This window comes from Aotus nancymaae, unplaced genomic scaffold, assembly GCF_030222135.1.
Source record: "Aotus nancymaae isolate 86718 unplaced genomic scaffold, 86718_ANA_hifiasm-v0.15.2.pri h1tg000014l, whole genome shotgun sequence".
NCBI lineage: Eukaryota > Metazoa > Chordata > Mammalia > Primates > Aotidae > Aotus > Aotus nancymaae.
Window position 1 is genome coordinate 121,970,775 of NW_026988425.1, and position 23,149 is coordinate 121,993,923.

General features: G+C 43.2%; 1 protein-coding gene across 3 annotated transcripts in view; it reads left to right on the forward strand.

The window, feature by feature from the left end:
• The window catches only part of LRRK1 (leucine rich repeat kinase 1), a 137,608-nt gene that overhangs the window by 2,865 nt on the left and 111,594 nt on the right, over window positions 1–23,149 (forward strand). Inside the window, exon 1 of one of the 3 annotated variants that reach the window (XM_064376304.1) lies at window positions 289–312. The exons of the other annotated variants lie outside the window; for them this stretch is intronic. The gene's annotated coding sequence lies outside the window, so the exon portion shown is untranslated. Of the gene's footprint in view, window positions 1–288; window positions 313–23,149 lie in introns of those variants that run through there. 3 annotated transcript variants of the gene reach the window in all.

Below are 23,149 nucleotides of genomic sequence, written 5' to 3' on the forward strand. Positions count from 1 at the left end.
TCTGACACCAGCCAGAGTGGAAAAACCGGTCCTGCCAGCCAACGAGGGCTGCCCTGGAACGTAGAGAAGTGAGGAAACTTCCAGATAACTCAGGTGGAGAACACTTGGGGAGACTGCTGATCGCGGAGGGTGGGTGGAGCTTAGCAGACATCGCCCAGGCAGTGGCTGGCACCCCTGACTCTCTGTGAGCAGCTGTCGCTTTGGTCCTGAAAGCCCAGACAGAGTCCCACACCTCTCAAGCACTGCTCATCACCACACCCAGCATGGAGCAAAGGAGGAGAAGGAACATTCCAGAAGGTCTTCAAATCCCAGGTTGTTTCATGGCTACTTTCAATGTCTTGTATTTTTCTCCTTTGGCTTTTTCAAACCTGTATTTGAAATACAATTTCTTAATATAGGAGCTAAGAGCTTCGCTCAAGTGGGGGCTCTTCCTGCCTTCCAGAAATAGAAGTAGGAAATAGACAGAATTAGGAAGTGCCGCCAGGGTGGCAGCCGGCCTTCTTGTCAGGCCACAGCAGGGAAGTCTACAAGGGACAGATCCCCATGGATGAGTGGAGCCCGCCTCTCTGACCTGTTCCTCCTGTTTGTGTCCTGCCTGACTGTGATGGGCTGTGTTCTCGCTGTGGGAGCCATGGGCAGGGGCCGGGTAGGGCCTTGCAGGGGAGGAGATTCCAGCCTGGCCGCAGGAGCATGCTGACCCCTCCAGGGAGCACAGCCACGTCCGGTCAGGAATCTTCTAATGAGTGCGAAGGACAGGGAGGCTGATTGGTGGCCCAGGTGGCGGGCGAGGTGGCCGTGTGCGTCCATCCATGCAGGTGGCAGTTAGCACAGCTGTGTTTCACGCCCACAAAGCAGAGCCCAGCTACAGGTGCTCGGGCCTTGATGCGCCTTTGAACATTTTTTTTTAACCCGAGGCTTAGATCTCCCAATTACTTGTCCGGAATATGCTTGCTTACTCCTAGCGATGAGGAGCTGACTACCTAGCAAACAACCCCAGCCTTTCTGTGGACAGGCCTGCTCGGAAGGGGATGCTGTGGGGCTCTCACTGTGCCTGGCTTTACTCATTGAGGCAGACTGGAATCCCATAACCCATTTCTTGGAGTCACTAAAAGCAGATGTGTGGCCCTCACTGCAGATTCCTTTTTAGGCTGAGTAAGCCATCCCACTGTCAGGCCATCAGCAACTTTACACGTTCTGCTTACACAAGAGCTTTTTGACGTTTCAGCCTGTCTGTATGCTAATTATTAGGCCATAGACACCTGGGTCCACGGGGAGAGCTGCCCTACCTGCTTCCCCACTCTGCCGTGGATGGGCTCTCAGGAGCACCCCCTTTGATCCACCCCATTCTAGGTGGCCTGAGCCTGAAGGTGGTGGCTCACTGGAGCCCTGGTCCTCATCCGCTGCCTGGCCTCCCCCACCCCACACTTGCTCCTGACTTGGCCCCCTTTATGTGGGGTGTGCAGGGCAGCCCTATCTGGTGGTCTCTGTACTTGCTAGGGAGCAGCCCAGGCTCACTTGGCATGCATTCAGCCACCAAGAGAGATTTTCTTACCAGCCGTCCGCCCTCACCCCCATGAAGATGTCCGTAGCCTAAGAGCAGGAAGATATTCGTGTGGGCATCCCCAGACCCTGGACAGAGGGCCAAGGATTTTCACCCCTCCTGGTTTGCTTGAGCCAGACATTGAAGGAGCCATTACTGGCGATTTTTCTGAAATTCTTTACTTCTCTGGGACTGGAACCCTCCCACCCCACCACCCCTAATGCCATGTAAGTCAGCTTGAGCGCGCGAACTGCACACACATTTTGGGGAGCTTTGATGAATGAAAATAAGGAGCTACTATTATTCTTTGGAAGTCCCAATTCTGAGTCCCTTCACTATCCCAGCCACCCTTGGGTTTGGTTTGTCCAGATTCCACTTAACCATCTTGCTCTTCATTGGGTGACATTTGTCATAAAGAAGAAAAGGAAAAAATCAAACCGAAACACACATCTCAAGCAATAGAATCCCCCCTGAGGTCGTCACCCCCGTGCTGGGCAAAGAAGCACACATTAGTCGGAAGTCATATTTTCAGCTGTAAAGGACTTTTTTGGAGCTCCTTTTGCTCATGCTGCTAGGGTTGTGCCTGGCTACCTCCTCTCATCCCCCGTTCAACATCCAGCACCCAGGGGCCGGGGCATGTGGCCAAGTGTTGGCTGAAAATCACCTACCTGGTCATTTCAGGAGAACCAAGAGCAAAAATAATCTACGTGACACTTTGAACTTTTCAGTGACTTGGAGATATTTAAAGGCATAGAAAATGTTATTCTATTATTTTAAATATGGAACCATGTTACGATGCAAATTTGAGGTTAGAAATTGAATGTAAATGAACAAGAATGGCTCTCTGAAGTTCCTGTTAGCAGCTCAGTTTGGATTTGACACTGCCATGTGAACTCTGAGAGACAAGTGGGTGGTCACAGGCATCCCACACCTGCAGGGGTTGGAGATGGAGCGTTCAGGATCTCACTCTGCTGGTGGGGCTGGGTGGGGCAGGCCAGGGATAGGGCTCCTCCAGTCATTCTGCCCCCACCCCAGATTCCAGGCTCAAATGACTCCAGTGGGCGGTCACCCCAGTCTCTGTGTGAACATCACTAGCATCCCTGGGTTCAAAAATAAGAAGCAAGCAAAGAGCCCCTGCCTGACAGTGGGCTGCGAGCATTCTCCTGGCACCCGACTCCTCCCTGAAGGTTAAGAAAAAAGTTGTTTATGTGGAATTCCACAGTTTGCACAGTGGATTGAAATGATAAGGAGAAAGCCACAGTTCTTCTTGGCCCCATCCATCATGCCGATGGTTAATCCCTGTTAGCTGAGTGTGGTTTCTTTTTTGTGTGTTTTTTTGTTTTGAGATGGAGTTTCACTCTTGTCACCCAGGCTGGAGTGCAATGGCGCTATCTCAGCTCGCTGCAACCTCTGCCTCCCAGGTTCAAGCGATTCTCTTGCCTCAGCCTTCTGAGTAGCTGGGATTACAGGTGTGTGCCACCACACCCAGCAAATTTTTGTATTTTTAGTAGAGATGGGGGTTTGCCATGTTGTCCAGGCTGGTCTGGAACTCCTGACCTCAGGCAGTCCACCCACTTCGGCCTCCCAGAGTGTTGGGATTACAGGCGTGAGCCACCGTGCCCGGCCTGCGTGTGTTTTCTTCCTAACCTCTTCTGAAGCACGTGTGTGGTTCTCCTTGTGTGTATTTCTGGTTTTACGTGCATATTCAGTTGTACATACTATTGCGCAGCTTTTTTCTCTGAGTATCTCTCAGAGTTCCTCTATATGCACCACATTTGGTGTGAATACAACCACGTTTCGTCGATCTCTTACTAAAGTGTCTTTAGATTCTTTCTACCTTTTGCTTCTAAGAGTTGAACATTACTGTATATGCCCCAGCAGAATTGCAGGATCACAGAATAAGCACATTACGAATTATCAAAGGAATGCACAGCCCTGGTTAATGAAAGCTGTCAGACAGAAGGGACTATAATATAGAAAGAGCAACAAGGCCCTGCCCCAGCGTCACCTCCAAAGAGTCCTTATTTCCTGTTTCTGGTTTTAGTTCTTTGGGTAATTACCGTTTCTCGGTGTAAAGAAGATGCCTGCACCTCTCTATTACTCATTTGTTGAAACAGTGTCTGTTGACTTCCTGCCATGAGAAATGAATATTTCCTTCCATTTTCGACCTCATCTATCTGCTGCTCCCTCTGCATTTCATTCTGTTAGGGCTGACTCCTCCCTAGGTTGCATTTGTGACTTTAAATGATATGTCCCCCTCGCGATGATGAGTACTTAGAGACTCAGTATCCTGTGAGGCCCTGGAGATGAGCACCACCACCCCCTTCCCTGCTACCTCCATCTGCCTCCTGCCTCCCACCCGGGACTCTTACTTTGAACCCAAATAAATAAAACTGGACTCTTACTTTGAACCCAGTTAAATAAAACTGGAATGCATCAGCCTAAGAAATGCCTAAGAAAGGGCCCATGGGAGGCTCCCGCAAGAGACTCTGTGTTCCTAAGGGCATCTTTATCTTGCCCGCTTCCGCAACCTCAATTGGAATCCTCTGCCTTTCGAACTGTCTCTCTTGTCCTCCGATCTGGTTTCATTCTCACTGCTCTGTGGGTGACCTGGTTTTCCTTTTCAGAAGCTTTGAGAATCTTCCCTGTGTGCTTGGTCTTCCAAACTTTTCCAGCGTAAGCCATGGGTGAGAGCCCTCTTCCATTCCTGCTGCTTGGCACTGGGTAGGCCACGCATGTATCCCCTTCAGGCGTGGGACATTTCTCGTATTTTCTTTGATAATATTTTTCTCTTGCTTTTGCTTTTGTTTTGTTTTTCTGGAACTCCTGTTAATTAAGATACACGTTGCTTATCTTTTTGCTCACATTTTCCAACTCTTCCTCTTTAATGTTTATAAACTGTTGGCCAGGTGCGGTGACTCGCACCGGTAATCCCAGCACTTTGGGAGGCTGAGGCAGGTGGATCACTTGAGATCTGGAGTTCCAGACCCGCCTGGCCAACATGGCGAAACCCCATCTCTACTAAAAATACAAAAATTACCTAGGCATGGTGTTGCACACCTGTAGTCCCAGCTACTTGGGAGGCTGAGGCATGAGAATTGCTTGAACCTGGGAGGCAGAGGTTGCAGTGAGCCAAAATCATGCTACTGCATTCCAGCCTGGGCAACAGAGCCAGACTAGGTCTCAAAAAAAAAGATTTGCTTGACTTTATCTTCTAACCTCTCTATTGAACATTTCATTTTGGAACTCAGTCTCAATTTCCAAATCTCTTTCCTGTTCTTGTTTGTTTATTTTCATAGTATTGTGTTCCTGTGTTATATATGCAGTATTTTCTTGAATTTCCCAAAGGATCCTAGTTGCCATTTATTTTATTTTATTTTGGTGTCAGTCTTCTCAGTTAATTTTTATTTATTAAAATGTCAAAATCATGTATTGAAACCAACATTTTACAGTAAATTCCAGACAAAGCAATAATTATATGATTCAAAGCATTATTAGAGAAATTTGCAATCAAAGCTGACTTTGCAGACAAAGAATGTTCATAAATTACATAGAAAGCAACTTCCTGGGATACTAAGGCAGTGAAAATGCTGACAGAAAAATATTTTTCATTGGCTATCATTTTTGAAGTTCTTTTTAATGGCCTCTGCATTCTCTACATTTCTTCTGAGGCCTGGCTTTGTGTTGTCTTTATTAATTCAGCATGATTATTTCAACCATTCTTATGCATCGGTTTATAGAGGACACAGTTCCAGATGCTGAGGATGCAGGAGTGTGGCCTCTGCTCTCACAGGCCTTCCAAATGTAGCAGGAAAAATAGACAGCAAAAAACAAGAGGACTGAGCAACGTAGCTCACACCTGTAATCCCAGCACTCTGGGAGGCCGAGGCAAGTGGATGGCTTGAGTTCAGGAGTTTGAGACAAGCCTGGGCAACCTGGCGAAACCGTGTCTCCAAAAAGCACAGGAGGGAGGGCACATATACATTATAGAATACTATGCAGCCATAAAAAAGGATGAATTCATGTCCTTTGCAGGGACATGGATAAAGCTGGAAACCATCATTCTTGGCAAACTGACACAAGAACAGAAAACCAAACACTGCATGTTCTTACTCATAAGTGGGTGTTGAACAATGAGAACACATGGACACAGGGAGGGGAACATCACACACTCTGGGGTCTGTTGGGGGTTGGGGGGCTAGGGAAGGAGTGGCAGGGAATGGAAGAATGGGGGAGGGATAGCATTAGGAGAAATACCTAATGTAGATAAGGGGGTGATGGATGCAGCAGACCATCATGGCACGTGTATACCTATGTAACAAACCTGCACATTCTGTACGTGTACCTCAGAGCTTAAAGTATAATTTAAAGGAAAAAAAGTTAAAAAAAATTTTTGCCAGGCATGGTGGAGCGCACGCGTGGTCCCAGCTACTTGGGGGAGGCTGGGGTGGGAGGATTACTTAAGCTGAGAGGCAGAGGTTGCGGTGAGCACAGATCACACCACTGCTCTTCAGCCTGGGTGACACAGCAAGAAACTGTCAAAAAAAAAAAGGAAGAAAGAACAAATAGTGATGTTCAATGAAACATTAGAGTAAGATCATGTACAAAAGAGGCACATTGTTGCCATTTTTATTTGTTATTAGCTAAGACATTGATGTTGAATCTCAGATCTGCTCAGTTGACCAGAAGGAGGCAGGCATGGGAAGGCAGGGAAGAAAAGTGTTTATTGAACATATTGAAAATAACAGAACGATATGCCCAGCCCTCCATCCAGTGCTTAGTCATACACTCCCGGCTATGTCAGAACCTGCTATGGTCAGGGCCCTGGGAAGCCAGGAAAATGTCCTCATGATGCTTATAGTCCAGTGGGGGAAACACAGTAAATCAACATGCACTCTACTGTCAGGAGTGATCAGGGCCATGACAGGAATCACAACCGGGTTGCAGGGATGGGGAGCGACAGGCATGGGGTGCTACTGTGGCTCAGAAATCAGGGAAGGTGTCTGGGGTGAGGTGGCATTTATGCAGAATGAAGAGAATGGAGTCAGGAGGTCAGCCCTGTAAAGGAGCTGGGGAAGTGGTACTCCTGGCAAGGCATCAGTAAGTGCAAAGGCTGGGCAGCGGGAATGAGCTCAGTAGATTTGAGTGACTGCACGATGGCCTGTGCAGTTGGGGCAGTGAGAGAAGCACCAGATGCGGCTGGAGAGGTAAGCCTTCACAGCAGGAGTGTAGATTTTGTTCCAGAGCTGATGGAAACATCTGAGGAGCAGCATGATCTTATTTAGGAAACAGGAAGGCTATTGCCAGAGCCCTGGAGAGAAGGCACCAGGCCTAGCCCCGGATGGTGGGGTAGGAGTGGGAAGAACAGAATGCACTGCGAATAGGTTTCAAAAGAAAGCTATCAGGACTTGTGCAGGTATTTTCACACAAGTCACAAACCACCCTGTCACTTGTTGGCTTAAAAGAACAATGAATTGCCGGGCGCGGTGGCTCACGCCTGTAATCCCAGCACTTTGGGAGGCCGAGGCGGGTGGATCACGAGGTCAAGAGATTGAGACCATCCTGATCAATACAGTGAAATCCCATTTCTACTAAAAATACAAAAATTAGCTGGGCATGGTGGTACGTGCCTGTAATCCCAGCTACTCAGGAGGCTGAGGCAGGAGAATTGCCTGAACCCAGGAGGCGGAGGTTGTGGTGAGCTGAGATCATGCCATTGCACTCCAGCCTGGGTAACAAGAGCGAAACTCCATCTCAAAAAAAGAAAAGAGAACAATGAATTATCATTTCCCAGGTTTCTGTGGGTCAGGAATCTAGGCAGGGCTCAGCTGGTGGTTCTTCTTGCTTCGCTCCTGTGTCTGTCCCCTCCATGCTCCTTGACGTGACTTATCTCTCTTCCGCACACTTTCTCATCCACCCCACGTCTAGCTCAAGCTTCTTTACAGCCCACTGTCGAATTCCCGGAGTTCAGTACCAGAAGCTCCTAGGCCTCCTAAGGCATGAGCTCAGACCTGGCACAGCATCACTTCTGCCACCACCTGTGGGTCAGAACTAGTCAAAGCCCAGTCCAGATTTAGTCCAGGTCAGGAAATAGACTCCACTTCCTGGTGAGAGGAGCAGGCTTTGATATGGGCTAGATGAGTGAGGAGTAAAAGGAGGATCAAAAATATACCCATCACTCAGATTTTACCAACATTAATCTTTTGACATTTTTGCTTCAAAAAAAAATGAGAAATCAAACCTGACAGACACAGCCAGAACCCCTTTGAATCTCTCCCTGATCACTGCTCTCCTTCAGCTGCAGGGGTAGCCATGATTCTGAAGTTAGTATGAACGCTTTATGGTGCTCTGTGTGTGTGTATGTGTCCATAAATGTATATTGTTTCTGCCTTGGTGCATGGGTCTCCTCTGGGCTACCACCTGTTGTGCAAGGGTTGGCATGAACTCCACAATGTCATCCACTGAGGTTAGAGAATAGGCTTCATTAAGAGAAAGAAAATCACAACTCCTGAATCTGCAGGATGGCATGGCATGTATGGAAGGAAGGTATGCCAGGTCATCTACTAGACAGGGCTGGATGGAGCTGGTTCTACTCCAGCCAAGGGTCCAGCCTGGGTCTCCCTTCTCAGAAACCCAGCCTGTTAATAGCATGAGAGCTGTGGGTGCCGGCTGCTTATATAGGACAACTTGGGGTCTGTGGGATGTTCAGTCCTCAGTGATGAAGCCATAGACCCATGGAAAACTGAGCTTGGGTGCTATGGCTTCATCTGGGAGAAAGGGGCATCTCTCAGCTGGCTCATTGTCCAGCTGTGGTGGGCATGGGGCAACCAGAGTCCTGTTTTGTCAATCCTGCTCCTGTCAGAACAGTTTCCAGACTAAAATGTTGGATTAAATATTTTCATACTCTGCCAATCTTTTTGCAGCTTGCTTTTTCAACCAACATTAAGTTTGATAATATAAGTATCTACAATATTTTCTAAGAAGCGGGGTACATCACTTTGCCTATAAAACCATATGGGCCTGGTGCTTTTTAATGGGTAGATGTCTTACTATTGATTATCTGTCTTTAAAGGTTATAGGTTTATTTAAATGTTCTGTTTATTGTTGAGTTAATTTATGCAATACATTTTTTAGATAGTTACCATTTAATCTAAATTTTTGAGTGTTTTAACATGAAGTTCATAGTGGTTCAGGATTTTACAATATATTTTTAAACTATCTTACTCATTTTTAACATATACTTACAATTTAGAAGTACAACAGAAAATAAAACAAACAGTATCCATTCCCGCCTCCCACCCAACCTCAGTCTTTCAACTGCCCTCTCTTCCAAAGAATCAGGGCTAATGCTTAGTTCCCCTTTGGCCTCAGAAACCACAGTTTTTAGCCATGCACTCAAAATGGCATTGTTCCCCCCCTTTTCATAAGACTTCAGCCATGTGGATCTTTAAAATGTACATTTTTACCTTAGATTTCCTTTTTTAAAATTTGTATTTATTTACTTACTTATTGAGACAGGGTCTCACTCTGTCACCCAAGCAAGAGTACAGTGGCAACATCTCGGCTCACCGCAGCTTGGACGGCCTGAGATTAAGCGATCCTCCTACCTCATCCTTCTAAGTAGGTGGGACTACAGGTGCACACCACCATGCCCGGCTAATCCTTTTTTTTTTTTTTTTTTTGTAGAGATGGGGTTTCACCATGTTGCCCAGGCTGGTCTTGAACTCCTGAGATTAAGCTATCCATTAGCCTTTGCCTCCCAAAGTGCCAGGTTTACAGGTGTGAGCCACCACACCTGGCCACTTTTTAAAATTTTTTATTACAGGAAGCTTTGAACATAGTACAAAAGTAGAGAGAATATGAAAATGGACCCCCTTTGTACCCATTACCCAATTTCAGTAATTGTCACACACGGCCAACCTTTTGTTTTTTTACCCTCTTGTTTTTAGTTGACATGTAATAATTGTGCTTATTTATGAAATACAGAGTGCTATTCGGATACATGTATACAATGTGTAATAATCAAATCAGGATAATTAGCATATCCATCATCTCAAACATCATTTCTTTTTTTTTTTTTGAGATGGAGTTTCGCTCTTGTTACCCAGGCTGGAGTGCAATGATGCGATCTTGGCTCACCGCAACCTCTGCCTCCTGGGTTCAGGCAATTCTCCTGCCTCAGCCTCCTGAGTAGCTGGGATTACAGGCACGCGCCACCATGCCCAGCTAATTTTTTGTATTTTTAGTAGAGACGGGGTTTCACCATGTTGACCAGGATGGTCTTGATCTCTTGACCTCATGATCCACCCGCCTGGGCCTCCCAAACTGCTGGGATTACAGGTGTGAGCCACCGTGCCCAGCCCAACATTTATCATTTCTTTGTGTTGGGAACACGCAAGAGCCACTCTTCTAGCTTTTTGGAAATAGACCACAAACTATTGTTAACTCCATTCCCCCTTCAGTGCTCTGGTACACTTGAACTTATTCCTCCCGTGCAGGTAACCCACCTGTCCCATCCTCCCTCCTTCCCCGACATGGCGCATCTCCATCCACGTAAATCCTCTTCTCTCTCTTTCCAGATGCTTTAGAACCCAATTTCATACTTATAGCTTAAGAAGTCTAAAAAAGGAAAAGCAAAATACATTTAACATGCATTTTTAAATGTATGTTTAAAAATCTATGTTGACGTATGCCCACAATAGCATGAAATTGACAGGCTAGGCTTCTGAGAGGGGAGACCCAGGCTGGACCCTTGGCTGGACGGCACCTGGTGTGGTGGTCATGCTTGTAACCCCAGAACTTTGGGACTCTGAGGTGGGCAGATCACCTGAGGTCAGGAGTTTGAGACCAACCTGGCCAACATGGTGAAACCCCGTCTCTACTAAAAATACAAAAAATTAGCCAGGCACGGTGATGGGCACCTATAATCCCAGCTACTTGGGAGGCTGAGGCAGGAGAATCACTTGAACCCAGGAGGCAGAGGTTGCAGTGGGCCCAGATCGCGCCAGTGCGCTCCAGCCTGGGCAACAAGAGCAAAACTCCATTTCAAATAAATAAATAAAAATAAATAGCAAAAATAAATTTACAAAGTCAAAATATTAAACAGCTGATTAGTGTTCAAATGTCCTGGATTGTCTCTTCATTTGGTTTTGTCATTGGTTTATTTGAGTCAGGTTTGTTGAGTCCGTGCCCCTGCATGTTACTGGGACAGTACAGTTCCTAAGTCTCCTAATTTATATTTTTCTCTCTCAATTTCTTTTTCCTTGCGGTTTCATTGTTGATAAAACCACACTGTTTGTCCTTTGCAATTCTCCACAGTCTGGATTTTGACAATGGCATCCCTATATGTGGCCTGACATGTTCCTGTCTTCCCTATGTTTGTGTAGATCCAGAGGTTTGATTAGATTTAGTAAGATGTTTTGGCAAAAATGCCCAGTAGATGGTATGTACTTCTCCTGCCTCACCTAGCCACAGAATGTCCAATTGTCTGTCTCTGTCGCTCAGAGTGTTTCAGTGATTTCTGGTGGTGTCAGCACGATCATTCATTATAAAGGTTCTATGGTTTTTCAACTAATGACACCCAGTTTTATCAGTCATTGATGGTTGCGTAGATCAATTATTTAATTGAAGGTTGCAAAGTGGTGTTATTTTAAGCCTATCTTTCCTTCTTCATTTATTAGCCGAAACGCATCTCTAAAGAAGAAATTTCTTCCATCAACTCTGTGGTACCTTGAGTTACAGTTTGTAAAGCAAAGGCAGTACAAATGTTTGGGTTTTTTCTCTTAGTTTTCTTATTCATTCTCCTGAAAATAAGTCAATTTCCTAGCACCTCTTGAAGGCGGCCAATGAAAGTGGGTTTTTTTCCTTAGTATCATTATGAACTCATGAATTTTAACTTATTTGATTCTTGATGCTAAAGCTGTTCCTCTTTTGCCAGGAGGCCCCCTGAGTAGGTTCCTCTATTCTTTGGCATGACCCCAGGAGTCTTTGATAACTTCCCTGCTTTCTGATGTGAGAAGACATCCAAGGCCAGGTTGTGCGTATCCTGCCCCGATGCACAATACACTGTTTCTCCAAGAACCCCTGTGTCCTTCGGTGATGATGTCATGATTTTAAATTCTCAAATGTAGTTCTGTCTCCTTGTTCCACATACTGCTTGTGTGTTCTCACGTGTCCTGCTCTCTCTCTCTCATTTTTTTGCTGTCAGTCTTTCCATAAGATAGTTAATTTCACTAGTCCTTTGTTCTTCTTTTTTCTAAATTTACTCCTCCTTTTTGTCAGCTTCTTGACTAGTGTCCTGTCACTTCTGAGGACATATTTTTGCAACTTGAGAATTACTCTATTTAAGTAGATGCTTCTGAAATTCTCATTAGACACATTTTGAAAAACGTCAAGAAATTTCTTCAATGTCTCTCACTCTTTTATCTCTGCTCCCGGCCTCCTTGTCTTTCGGTGCTACACCCTCAGCATGGTCTTCCAAATTCCTGATTTGTCCTTCAGCTCACCCACTGTGCTTCACAGTGCAACACTTCTCATTTTAATTTCCAAAAGTTTTAGTTGATTCTTGTCTGTGGATGCTGCGCCCTCCTGTTTCTTTCTAAGACATCAGTAATATTTATTCTGAGTTCATTCTTGCTCTACTAACATTAATTCTGCATAAAGAAGGGCCCCGGAGGTGCTGGAAAGCTGGAGACAGAGATTCTGCTTAGGGAAGCTTCTGTGCTAACTCGGTCTTTTCCTCCAGGATAAGGATAAACAGTTGCTGATATCAAGTTGTACTGTGAACCAGAAGAGCCTAAAGCTCCCTTATCTCAGTGACTGTGTGATTTGTGTAGGTTTCCCCTGAGCAGTAATATAAGGATACAGCAAGATGCAGCCCTCTGACCTGGCTAGACCCTGCCTTGCACAGACATTGTCACCTCAGCTGCTCACTTCCTCCTGGGGACTCTGAGGCCCAAAGGGGACCATGGGAAATACGACATAGCTTCTCCTCTAGGTGGTCAGCCTGCTTCCAATGACACTGTGCCCTTGGCTACATAAATAGGGAACATAATACTAGCTTATTTTCTGTGTATGTGTGTGTCTGTGTGTTTGTGTATATGTCTCTTGGTGTGTGTGTGTGTCTGTGTGTGTGTGTGTCTTTGTGCATGTGTGTCTGTTTGTGTCTGTATGTGTGTCTGTCTCTGAGTGTGTGTCTGTGCGTGTGTGTGTCTGCGTCTGTGTGTAGGTGTCTGTGTGTGTCTGTATGTCAGTGTGTGTCTGTGTGTGTGTATGTGTTCTGTGTGTGTCTTTGTGCGTCCATTTGTGCCTGTGTCTGTGTGCTTGTGTCTGTGTATCTGTGTGTGTGCCTGTGTGTTTGTGAGTCTGTATGTGTCTTTGTGTATCTCTGTGTGTGCCTGTGTGTTTGTGTGTCTGTATGTGTATCTGTGTGTGTGCCTGTGTGTTTGTGTGTCTGTATGTGTATCTGTGTGTGTGCCTGTGTGTTTGTGTGTCTGTATGTGTATCTGTGTGTGTCTTTGTGTATCTGTGTGTGCCTGTGTTTGTATGTGTGTGTATCTGTGTGTGTCTTTGTGTATCTGTGTGTGTGTGTGCACACATGTGAGAATGTGTGTGTGTGTGTGTATGGAATGTGAAGGTGGGATGTCTCTCCCTGCCGATCTGTGGCTTGCTTGGGCTTGGTTAGTGGAGTTTGATGCTTCTCTTCATGGTGCTGCTCTTCCTGAAATGCTGGTGGATGCTGACTGTTCTGTTTGGGATTCCCTGTAGTTCTTGTCTGTGAACACAGCATTTGTCATGATAGGCTTTGAAGAGGAGGGCCAGGGGACTGCAGCAGGCTGCCTTGGGGACATCCAGAGCGTGCCTTCCAGGTAGGGGGCTCCATGTGCCTCCCGGGAGTTGCCCACCACACTTCCTCTTCAGCCCACATTGAGGGTAGATCCATCAGTCCCAGGCTACCTGGCACAAGCTGGAGATGGGCCAGATCACAGGAGTCTGCCCACTGTGGCTCCCCACTCTTTCCAGTTGCCCTGCTCGTCACCTGGGGGCCCTCTTGTTATCCGTGCTCCCTGGCATCCCCGGAGCACTCCCAAGCCTTCTCCACCTCATGCACAATGGATTCCAACCTTCTTAGGTCGCTTCTTCTCCCATGCTAATAAGGCTTGTTGATATTTTTAATAATTCTAAGGATTTGGAGCAGAGGGTGGTGGCTACAGCCGGGCTCAGGCTGCTGTCTTGATCTCATCTTCCAGTGTCTCCTGGGCATCTCCAAAGTGTGCACTTGCAGGAGACACTGAATGAGAGTGTTAAGAGCCTGGGCTTTGCAGTCAGAAGGAACCAGGTTCAAATCCTGATGCTTCCGCAGCTAGTCCTATCTGTAACGGGGCATGGTTAGAATCTGTTTCCGGAATGCTTAGCACCATGCCAAGTGCACATGCTGGGTGGACCCTCAAAAAATGGCCATTTTTTTCTCTTTCTCCATTGGGCAAATTGTGTAGCCTCAGCTGGACTCCATTTCTATTAGTGAAAATGATAATAATCTTACAATAATTAAAGAAAGAAAGTAGGGTCCTTACAAAATGGGAAGTCTGGTTTTATTTGGCTCTAAGCTAGAAGTTATGGAAGCCATGAATTTAAAAATGTGGCCAGTCTTCATATTCAAATGTGTGTACAGCTGAAACGTGATGACCCTCAAATCTAATCATCAAAATTAAAGCTTTTAAATTAACATTTTAAATAAAAATATTTGAATTAAAGTTCAAATCTTTCCTTGTGTCATCTTCAGAATGCTTTTTTTTTTCTTTTTTCCAAATTACAAAACCTGTATGTCTCACTGAAGAAAAGTGGTGAAGTGTAAAGTTCTGAAATTCATGGAGTAAACAGGGCTGGCGGTGTGGTGCCCAGAGTCCTCCGCTGGTTCTGTGGGTAGCAGTCCTGGGAAGTCATGGGGGCTCTCTGCTCATAGTGGGCAGGTGGGGTGTGCTGTTGCCCAGAGGCAGCTTCCGGGTCCATGCTGGACTATGACTCCCAGGGTTCTCCATCCGCCTGTGCTTACTAATCGACCTGTAGTGCTGGCCATCCCTTTTCCATAAGTGTGGAAGGTGCTTTTTCCTGGGTTTTCCCAGAATAACTCAGAAGTGACTTAATGAAAATATGCATGAACTGTCTTGGTATGTTCCAAATTGGGATCTTATATAAGGACTTCTGGGCCTAAGGCAACAGTCTATGTAAAGCGAATTATTTCCCCTTCTTCTAATTGGGATAAGATGACCTGCCTTTCCTTCAAGTACAATTTCAATCTTTCTGTTTGGCTCCAAGGGGGTGTAAAAGCTTTCTGAGTCATTGTTTCCTGCCCTTTTTACTAAAAATTGAGTGATTTAGAGTGAGAATTCTGCCCTCTCCGTTGGTCAAGTCACTGAATCTCTGGGGATTTCTTTCTTTATCTGTAAGTGGAGATAATACAAATACCTGACGGGGTTAAATAAATTAATCTAAGTGTTTGCTTTGAACATTGGCTCGCTTCCTTTACAAAATCATGTTTCTACTCTCTCTCTCCTCCCCACCAATTTCCACAAAACAACAAATTTCTGTCTTTGTTGTTACTGCCATCACAATTTCTAAAAATTTAAATAAACAAGTAGTAGCTTTAGGAAATAACGGAGATAAGCTATCAGAAACTTATTTTACTGAATTGAATCTTAGACGATGTCCCTCTTTGCTTGGTTCTTTTTTTTGGTTTTCTTAGCTAAAAATAAGCTTAGTTCCTTCTCCAGTTCTTGGTCTTTTTGTGATCATTTGTTTGCAAGTGATTGTATCTTTTAAATGTTCAGCCTCCAGCCATTCATAGTGAACGCCTTGAACACAGGCCAGAGAAGAATCGTGAAGGGGGAGTTGTTAGTGAGGTTTGGGTCATGGAATCATGGAGTGTCTTGCTTTAATATCAGGATATTGCTCATGAAAAAAAGGAGGAGACGTATCGTTGTCCAGCCAGAGTTTGTACTAAATGGAAGAAGTTTGCACCGTACACAAGTGGGTTTCTCCATCCAGGAAAAGAGCTGTGAATGCGACACCCACGGCCCAGCATTGATCCAACTCAACCATGCACCAGAAACCCAGCTGCAGAGCAGTGCAGCGCCCCGGGAATGTTCACTCTCGCTGCAGACTGAGAATCTTCTCAGAGTTTGTGTCTTAGGTCAAAGGGGCGGGATAGGCAGGCGTTCACTTCTGTTAAGCATAATCTTTTACAAGGATGGGTTTGTGGCATTTGCTTTAAGCTTTCAGAGGCGACACTATCGTCACACACTGGGTTCATCTCAAGTCCTCACGTGACATACACCAGCCTCCAATTCTAGCAGCTACGGAGGACCCCTGAGCCTGGTTTTTTTACTTCTATTTTTTGTGCTTGCTTTTGGATTTGGAAGGCAGATGGCCGTCCCAGTATTGAGACAAATCAGCTGGAGTCAATTTCTGTTGTTTGACCTTGAGGGTGTATATCTCAGCCTGAAGACATGCAGAGGAAAAGGAAGAAAACATGACTTCGTATTTTTTCCCTTGCCAATATTTTAAAACTTTAGTTGTTTGAAAGTATCACACAGTCATATGGTTCAAAAATCATGTCAATCTACCATTCTGAGATCCTTACATCCTTCTAGAATTTCTTGATATATAAACAAGCAAAACAAAGATAGAGTCTGACTTTTTCCCCTCTTTTACATAAAATGTAACTGATCGCAGATGCTGTTCTGTATCTTGCCTGTTTCTTTCACACATTAAGGACGTCATTGGCGTTCTTTTAGACAACTGCATAGTATTCCGTGGCATGGCTGAAACTCAGTTCTATAGGCAGTCTCCTTTTCATGGGCGTTTGGTTCATTCCTAATATGTGCTGTAACAAATAATGCCAGATGTCTTTTCCCGCGTATAGAAGCATATCTGTGCAATACATTCTCAAACTGATTGGTCAAAGGACATAGGCTTCCAAAAATCTTTTTTTTTTTTTTTTTTTTAATTGCATTTTAGGTTTTGGGGTACATGTGAAAAACATGCAAGGTAGTTGCATAGGTGCATACGTGGCAGTGTGATTTGCTGCCTTCCTCCCCTTCACCCATATCTGGCATTTCTCCCCATGCTATCCCTCCCCAACTCCCCACCCCCCCGCTGTCCCCCCCACTCCCCCACAACAGACCCCCGTGTATAGTGCTCCCCTCCCTGTGTCCATGTGTTCTCCTTGTTCAACACCCGCCTATGAGTGAGAACATGTGGTGTTTGATTTTGTGTTCTTGTGTCAGTTTGCTGAGAATGATGGTTTCCAGGTTCATCCATGTCCCTACAAAGGACGCGAACTCCTCGTTTTTAATGGCTGCATAGGCTTCCAAAAATCTGACGCATGTTGCTATATAGCCCTTCAGGAGACTTTCCTGTTTATGCCCCATCCCTGAAAATGTGTGTGCTTCTCTGTTTCCCAGTGGCTGACAAGCATTTATTACCAAATGTTTGCTTTTTCCTAGTCTGTTATGTGAAAAATGGTGTCCCAGTCTAGTTTGAATATGTACTTCTCTGATGATGAGTATAGCTAAGCGTGTTTTAGCATGTGTAAGAGGTAGTTATATTTGCTTTTTAAATGACTATTTCTTCTTCTTCTTCTTCTTTTTTTTTTTTTTTGAGGTTGAGTCTTGCTCTCTCACTCAGGCTGGAGTGCAATGGTACGATCTCAGCTTACTGCAACCTCCACCTCCCAGGTTCAAATGATTCTCCTGCTTCAGCCTCCCAAGTAGCTAAGATTACAGGCATCCATGACCATGCCTGGCTAATTTTTGTAGTTTTAGAAGGAACAAGGTTTCACCATGTTGGCCAGGCTTGTCTCGAATTCCTGACCTCAGGTGATCTACCTACCTCGGCTTCCCAAAGTGGTGGTATTACAGGCATGAGCCACTGTGCTGGCCTTTATATTCTTTATTATTCAATTTTTGAGAAACTCTGATTTTCCTTATCAATTTCTAGGCACCGTTAGTGTTGGCATGGTATCTGGTGGTTGTTAACCCATAATTAGATGCCTTGTCAAGATCTATCTAAGAACAGAGAAAACTGAAATGAAAACTGAGTATTCGAAGGTGCTATAGAGGAAATGCTCTACCTTTTTATCTTACTTATTAAATGAATATGTTACATACAAAATACCTGGGAAAAATAGTGGTAAATATATCAAGCCTACCTGAAGAAAACTTTAAACTCTGGATATAAGGGATATTTGAGTAAAAAAATAACATTTCATCTTCTTGTGTAGGAAGACTTAATATTGTAAATATATCAATTCTCCACAAATTGATCCTATCATGTAATGCATTCTCAATTAAAATACAAATAGGATTGCCGTTTGGAACATGAAAAAAGTATAATACATTGTACCCAGAAAAATAAACCTATAAAAATAGCCAGGAAAGTTCAGGTGGGGAGGGGATGGGGTGAGAGGAGGAGAGGGGATGGGTTGCAGAGTATGTATGCTAAAATTTATTCCAATGCCACAGTAATGACTGGGGTTGGAGACTAAAGAGGGAAATGAATGGCACAGAGTGGCAACGGGAAAATAGGCCAAAATGCACATTGCTTTAACCTTGCTAGTTAGAATTAAAATGAGTCCAGGAGAGGTTTACTTGGGAATAGCATAGGGGTAGCATATTGCTTATTCACTCCCACTCCAAAATCAGTTTCAGATGAATTAAATATTTAAGCATAAAAATCAACACCACTAAAAGTCTAGGAGAAGGGTGAAACTGAACAGTTTTGGAGTGAAGAAGGACATTTGTCTAAGCACAGCACAAAACTTAGACATCATACGTTTAGGAGACGTCGAATGAATATTCAACTACATATCAATTAAAACTATTCTGTAGCAAAGTCCTTCTTAAGTGCCAATCAACAAATAGGTAGAAAACTATTTTCAGCATAGACTCCAAAGAGCTATTTTCCTTCCTTTGCAAAAAGCATTAGCAAATCAATTAGGAAAAGAACATTCCAATTTTCAAATCAAACAAAAAAACAGGATTAGGCAGTTTAGTTCCTACAAAAAGAAACAATTGATAAACATAGAAAATACATTGTGCCCATTCCTATGGAAAGAGATGCAAATGAAAACCAGTTATGAGTATGTTATTCTGCTTTACAGGTTGGAAAAATCAGAAAGTTTGATATTATTTAACTTAGTAAGACTATCGTTGTTCCACTTTATATATTTTTTATTCTCAATATTTTAACTCAATATTGAGAGAGTTAATAATTGAGGCTATCTTGAAAATAACTTGTGGAATGGAAATTGGCAATATTTATAAAAATTTGGACTGAGTATATCCTCTGCTCCTTCCACTGCTGGAGATTTTATAGTTCTTACACGGGCGGAAATGCATAGCATTTCTCAGGATGTTTATGGCAGCATTGCAGAGACTAAGAAGAAACTGGAAATGGCCTAAATGTTCAACCATAAGGACAGAAAGCTACCATGAAGAAGAATATGCTAGATCTCCATGTACCTATGCAGAAGAACTTTCAAGCAGGAAAAGCAAGATGCAGAACGTATCATATACTCCATTTGTTAAAAAAGAAGAGGAGGAGAAATGAATATTTATGTGAAATCTGGGGAGACGTGAGCTGTCCCATGACCTTTGTCCACACGGTGATGTATTCAAAGGAAACTCTAGCCTGGAATCTTAAAATCAATAAGCAGCTGAAGTCTTAAAGACAATTGCTTGACAAGGCATCCACAGAGAATTCCATTGAAAGCACACAGCCAAGCTCCTAAACTCCTTTGCCCAGCTCTTCCCCACAAGCTCAAAATACAGTCTCAGTTGTCAGTCTTAAATTTCATTCTCTAAAAAGGCCCCAGGTGCTTCCCCCAAAGCCAGTTTGTCTTGTTATGTATGCGTGTTTCTGTCTGTGAGTCTGTCTTCCTCCACCTCTGCCCCTTCCAATGCAGACATCTTGACCCCTTCCCTGCCTGCCCTGTACCTGCACCAGGAAGGTCCACTTGCACTTGCCTTAGGTAAAGGAGGAGGCAGAGGCAGGGAGATGGGACACTTCCTTGTGGGTTTTGTCTCCACCATTCAAATGTGACTTACGAGTGCATGGAGGATATAAATTACATCATGTAAAGGATGTAATTTTGCTAGGTATTGGTAAATTTCCCTCCCTATGAGTTGTACCATTTTCCACTCTCTCTAGCAATTAAAGAGCATGTCTGTTTCATCATATTAACCCTTTGTCTAAGTTGCAAATATTTTTTTCCAAGTCCCCATTTGTCTTTTTACCTTGTTTCTGTGTTTTGAGATGTAGAGTTGGGGTTTTTATCTTTATGTGTTTAGATTTTATGTTTGACCATAAAACAAGCCTCCATAAATTTAAAAGGATGGAAATAACACAAAATATATTCTGTGACCACAATGGAAAGAAATTAGAAATCAGTAACAAAAATTTGGGAAATTAACAAATAAGTAGAAATTAAACAACACACTATTAAATAACCAATGTGTTGAAGAAGAAATCACAAAAGAAATCAGAATTATTTAATAATTAGAGTTATTAAAACAAAAACACAACATGCTAAAACTTAAGGAATACAGCTAAAGCAGTGATTAGAGTAAAATTTATAGCGGCAGCTACGTATATTAAAAAGAAGGAATATCTCAAATGAGTAACCTAAACGTCCACCTTCAGAAACTAGAAAAAGAGTAGACTGAACCGAAAGCAGTAGAAGGAAGGAAATAACAAAAATCCGAGCAGAAATAAATAAAATAGAGAATACAAAAGCAGTAGGGAGAATCAGTGAAATCAAAAGTTGGTTCTTTGAAAAAACCAACGATTTTTGTTGACAAATCTTCAGTTAGAATGACCTTAAAAATAAAAAGGAGAAGGCTCGAATTACCAAGATCAGGAATGAAAGAGGAACATCACTGCCAACCTTATAGAAATTAAAAAAGATTATAGGAGAATACTGTGAACAGTTTGCACCAACAAATTCAATAACGTGGATGAAATGGATAAAGCCCTAGAAAGACACAAACTATCTAAACTGACTCAAGGAGAAATAGAAAATCTGAACAGACTTACAACAAGTAGAGATAATTAGTAATAAATAAATAAATAATTCTCAACAAAGAAAAGCCAGACCCAGGCCAGGTGCGGTGGCTCACGCCTGTAATCCCAACACTTTGAGAGGCCAAGGTGGATGGATCACGAGATCAGGAGATCGAGACCATCCTGGCTAACATGGTGAAACCCCATCTCTACTAAAAGTATAAAAAATTAGCCAGGCATGTTGGCACGTGCCTGTGGTCCCAGCTACTCGGGAGGCTGAAGCAGGAGAATCACTTGAACCCGGAGGGGGAGGTTGCAGTGAGCCAAGATTGCACCACTGCACTCCAGCCTGGGTAACAGAGCAAGACTCCCTGTCAAAAAAAAAAAAAAAAAGAAAAGAAAAGCCAGGCCCAGATAGTTTCACTGGTGAATTTTACCAAACATTTAAAGAAGAGTTAGCATCAACTTCACAAACTCTTCCACAAAATAAAATAGGGAAGAACACTTCCCAATTCAGTCTATGAAACCAGTATTACCCTAAAGCCAAAACCAGAGAAAGATATCACGGGAAGACTACAGACCAATATCTCTTTCAAATATAGATGCGAAATTTCAACAAGATACTAGCAAACAGAATTTAGTAACACATAAAAAGGATTATACACCATGACCAAGTGGAATTTATCTTAGGATTCCAAGCTTGGTTTAACATCAATCAATATAATAATCCATATTAATAGAATGAAGGAGAAAAAAACATGTGACTATCTTAACAGACATGGAAAAACATTTGACAATATTCACCACCCTTTGATGAAAAAACACTAAATAAACTAGTAATAGAAGGAAACTTCCTCAATCTGATAAACTGCATCTGTTAAAAAAAACAAAAAACCCATAACTAACATCATACTTAATAGTGAAAGACTGACTGCTTTCTCCCTGACATTAAACAAAACAAGGATGTCTCCTCTCACTACTTCTATTCAATATTACACTGGAGGTTCCAGCCAGGGCAAAGGCGAGAAAAAGAAATGAAAGGCTTCCATACTGGAAACGTAGGACTATGTTTTCAGATGACGTCATGCTGTATGTAGAATATTCTGAGCAGTACACAAAAAACAATTAGAACTAATCAGCTCAAATTGGCAGGATGCAAGATCAAAATGTAACAATCAATTGTGGTTATATGAATTTAACAATCTGAAAATTTAATTAAGAAAACAATTACTTTTACAATAGCATCAAAAAGAATAAAACATTTGGGAACAAATGTAACAAAAGAAGTGCAAGATTTGTACACCAAAAACTGCAAAAACATTGTTGAAAGAAGTTAGAGAACCTAAATAAATGAAAAAACATCCTGTATTCATAGATTGGAAGACTTAATAATGGTAAGATGGCAATACTCCCCAAGTTGGCTTATGCATTCAGTGCAGTCTCTAACAAAATCCTAGCTGAAATTCTTACAAAAATTACAAGATGATTCTACTATTCAAATAAAATGCAAAAGAACCACAATAGTCAAACAGTCTTGAAAAGGATGAGCAAAGTTGGAAGACTCCCTTTAATTTCAAAATGTATTACAAACTATAGTAATCAAGGCACTATGGTATTTGGGCATAAGAATAGACATATAGATCAAAGGAATAGAATTAAGAATTCAGAAATCAGCTAATACATTATGGTCAGATGATTTTTGGCAAGAATGAAAAGGGAATTATATGGGAAAAAAATAATCTTTTCAACAAATGATGCTGGGACAACTAGATATTTTCATGCAAAATAATGAATTTGATCTCTACTTATACAATATACAACAATTAATTCAAAATTGATCATAGACTTAAATGTAAGGGCTAAACCTATAAAACTCTTAAAAGAAAACAGGATTAAATCTTTATGACCTTGGATTCAGCAATAGTTTCTCAGATACTATACCAAAAACACAGGCGACAAAAGGAAAAATAGGTAAATTGGACTTCATCTGTGAAATATTTTTGTTCTTCAATGGATATATCAAGAAAGTGAAAAGACAACCTGTGAAATAGAAGTAAATATTTCCAAATTATTTATCTTATAAAGGACTTGTATCTGACTAGATAAAGGACTCTCAGGCCGGGCACAGTGGCTCAGGCCTGTAATCTCAGCACTTTGAGAGGTCGAGGAGGGCAGACCACAAGGTCAAGAGTTCGAGATCAGCCTGACCAACATGGTGAAACCCCATCTCTACTAAAAATACAAAAATTAGCCAGGCATGGTGGAACATGCCTATAATCTCACCCACTCGGTGTAAGGCTGGCTGCCTCGCTGGGAGCTGAGTGGACACACCCCTCTCCCTCCGCGCCTGAAAACTACATCACCATTCTGAGCACATTACTCAGCATTTGCCCTCTCCACGCGGGCTCCCCGTACCCATTTCCACATTCCAATCTCAGTCCTGCACCCGCCGAAATTTTTAAAAAGCCTGCCAAAGTCCTGCCCTATGGCAAGCTTGCCCCGTACATCCTCAGCCAGCCCCTTGTCCATGCCCAGTCCCTTCATATCCAA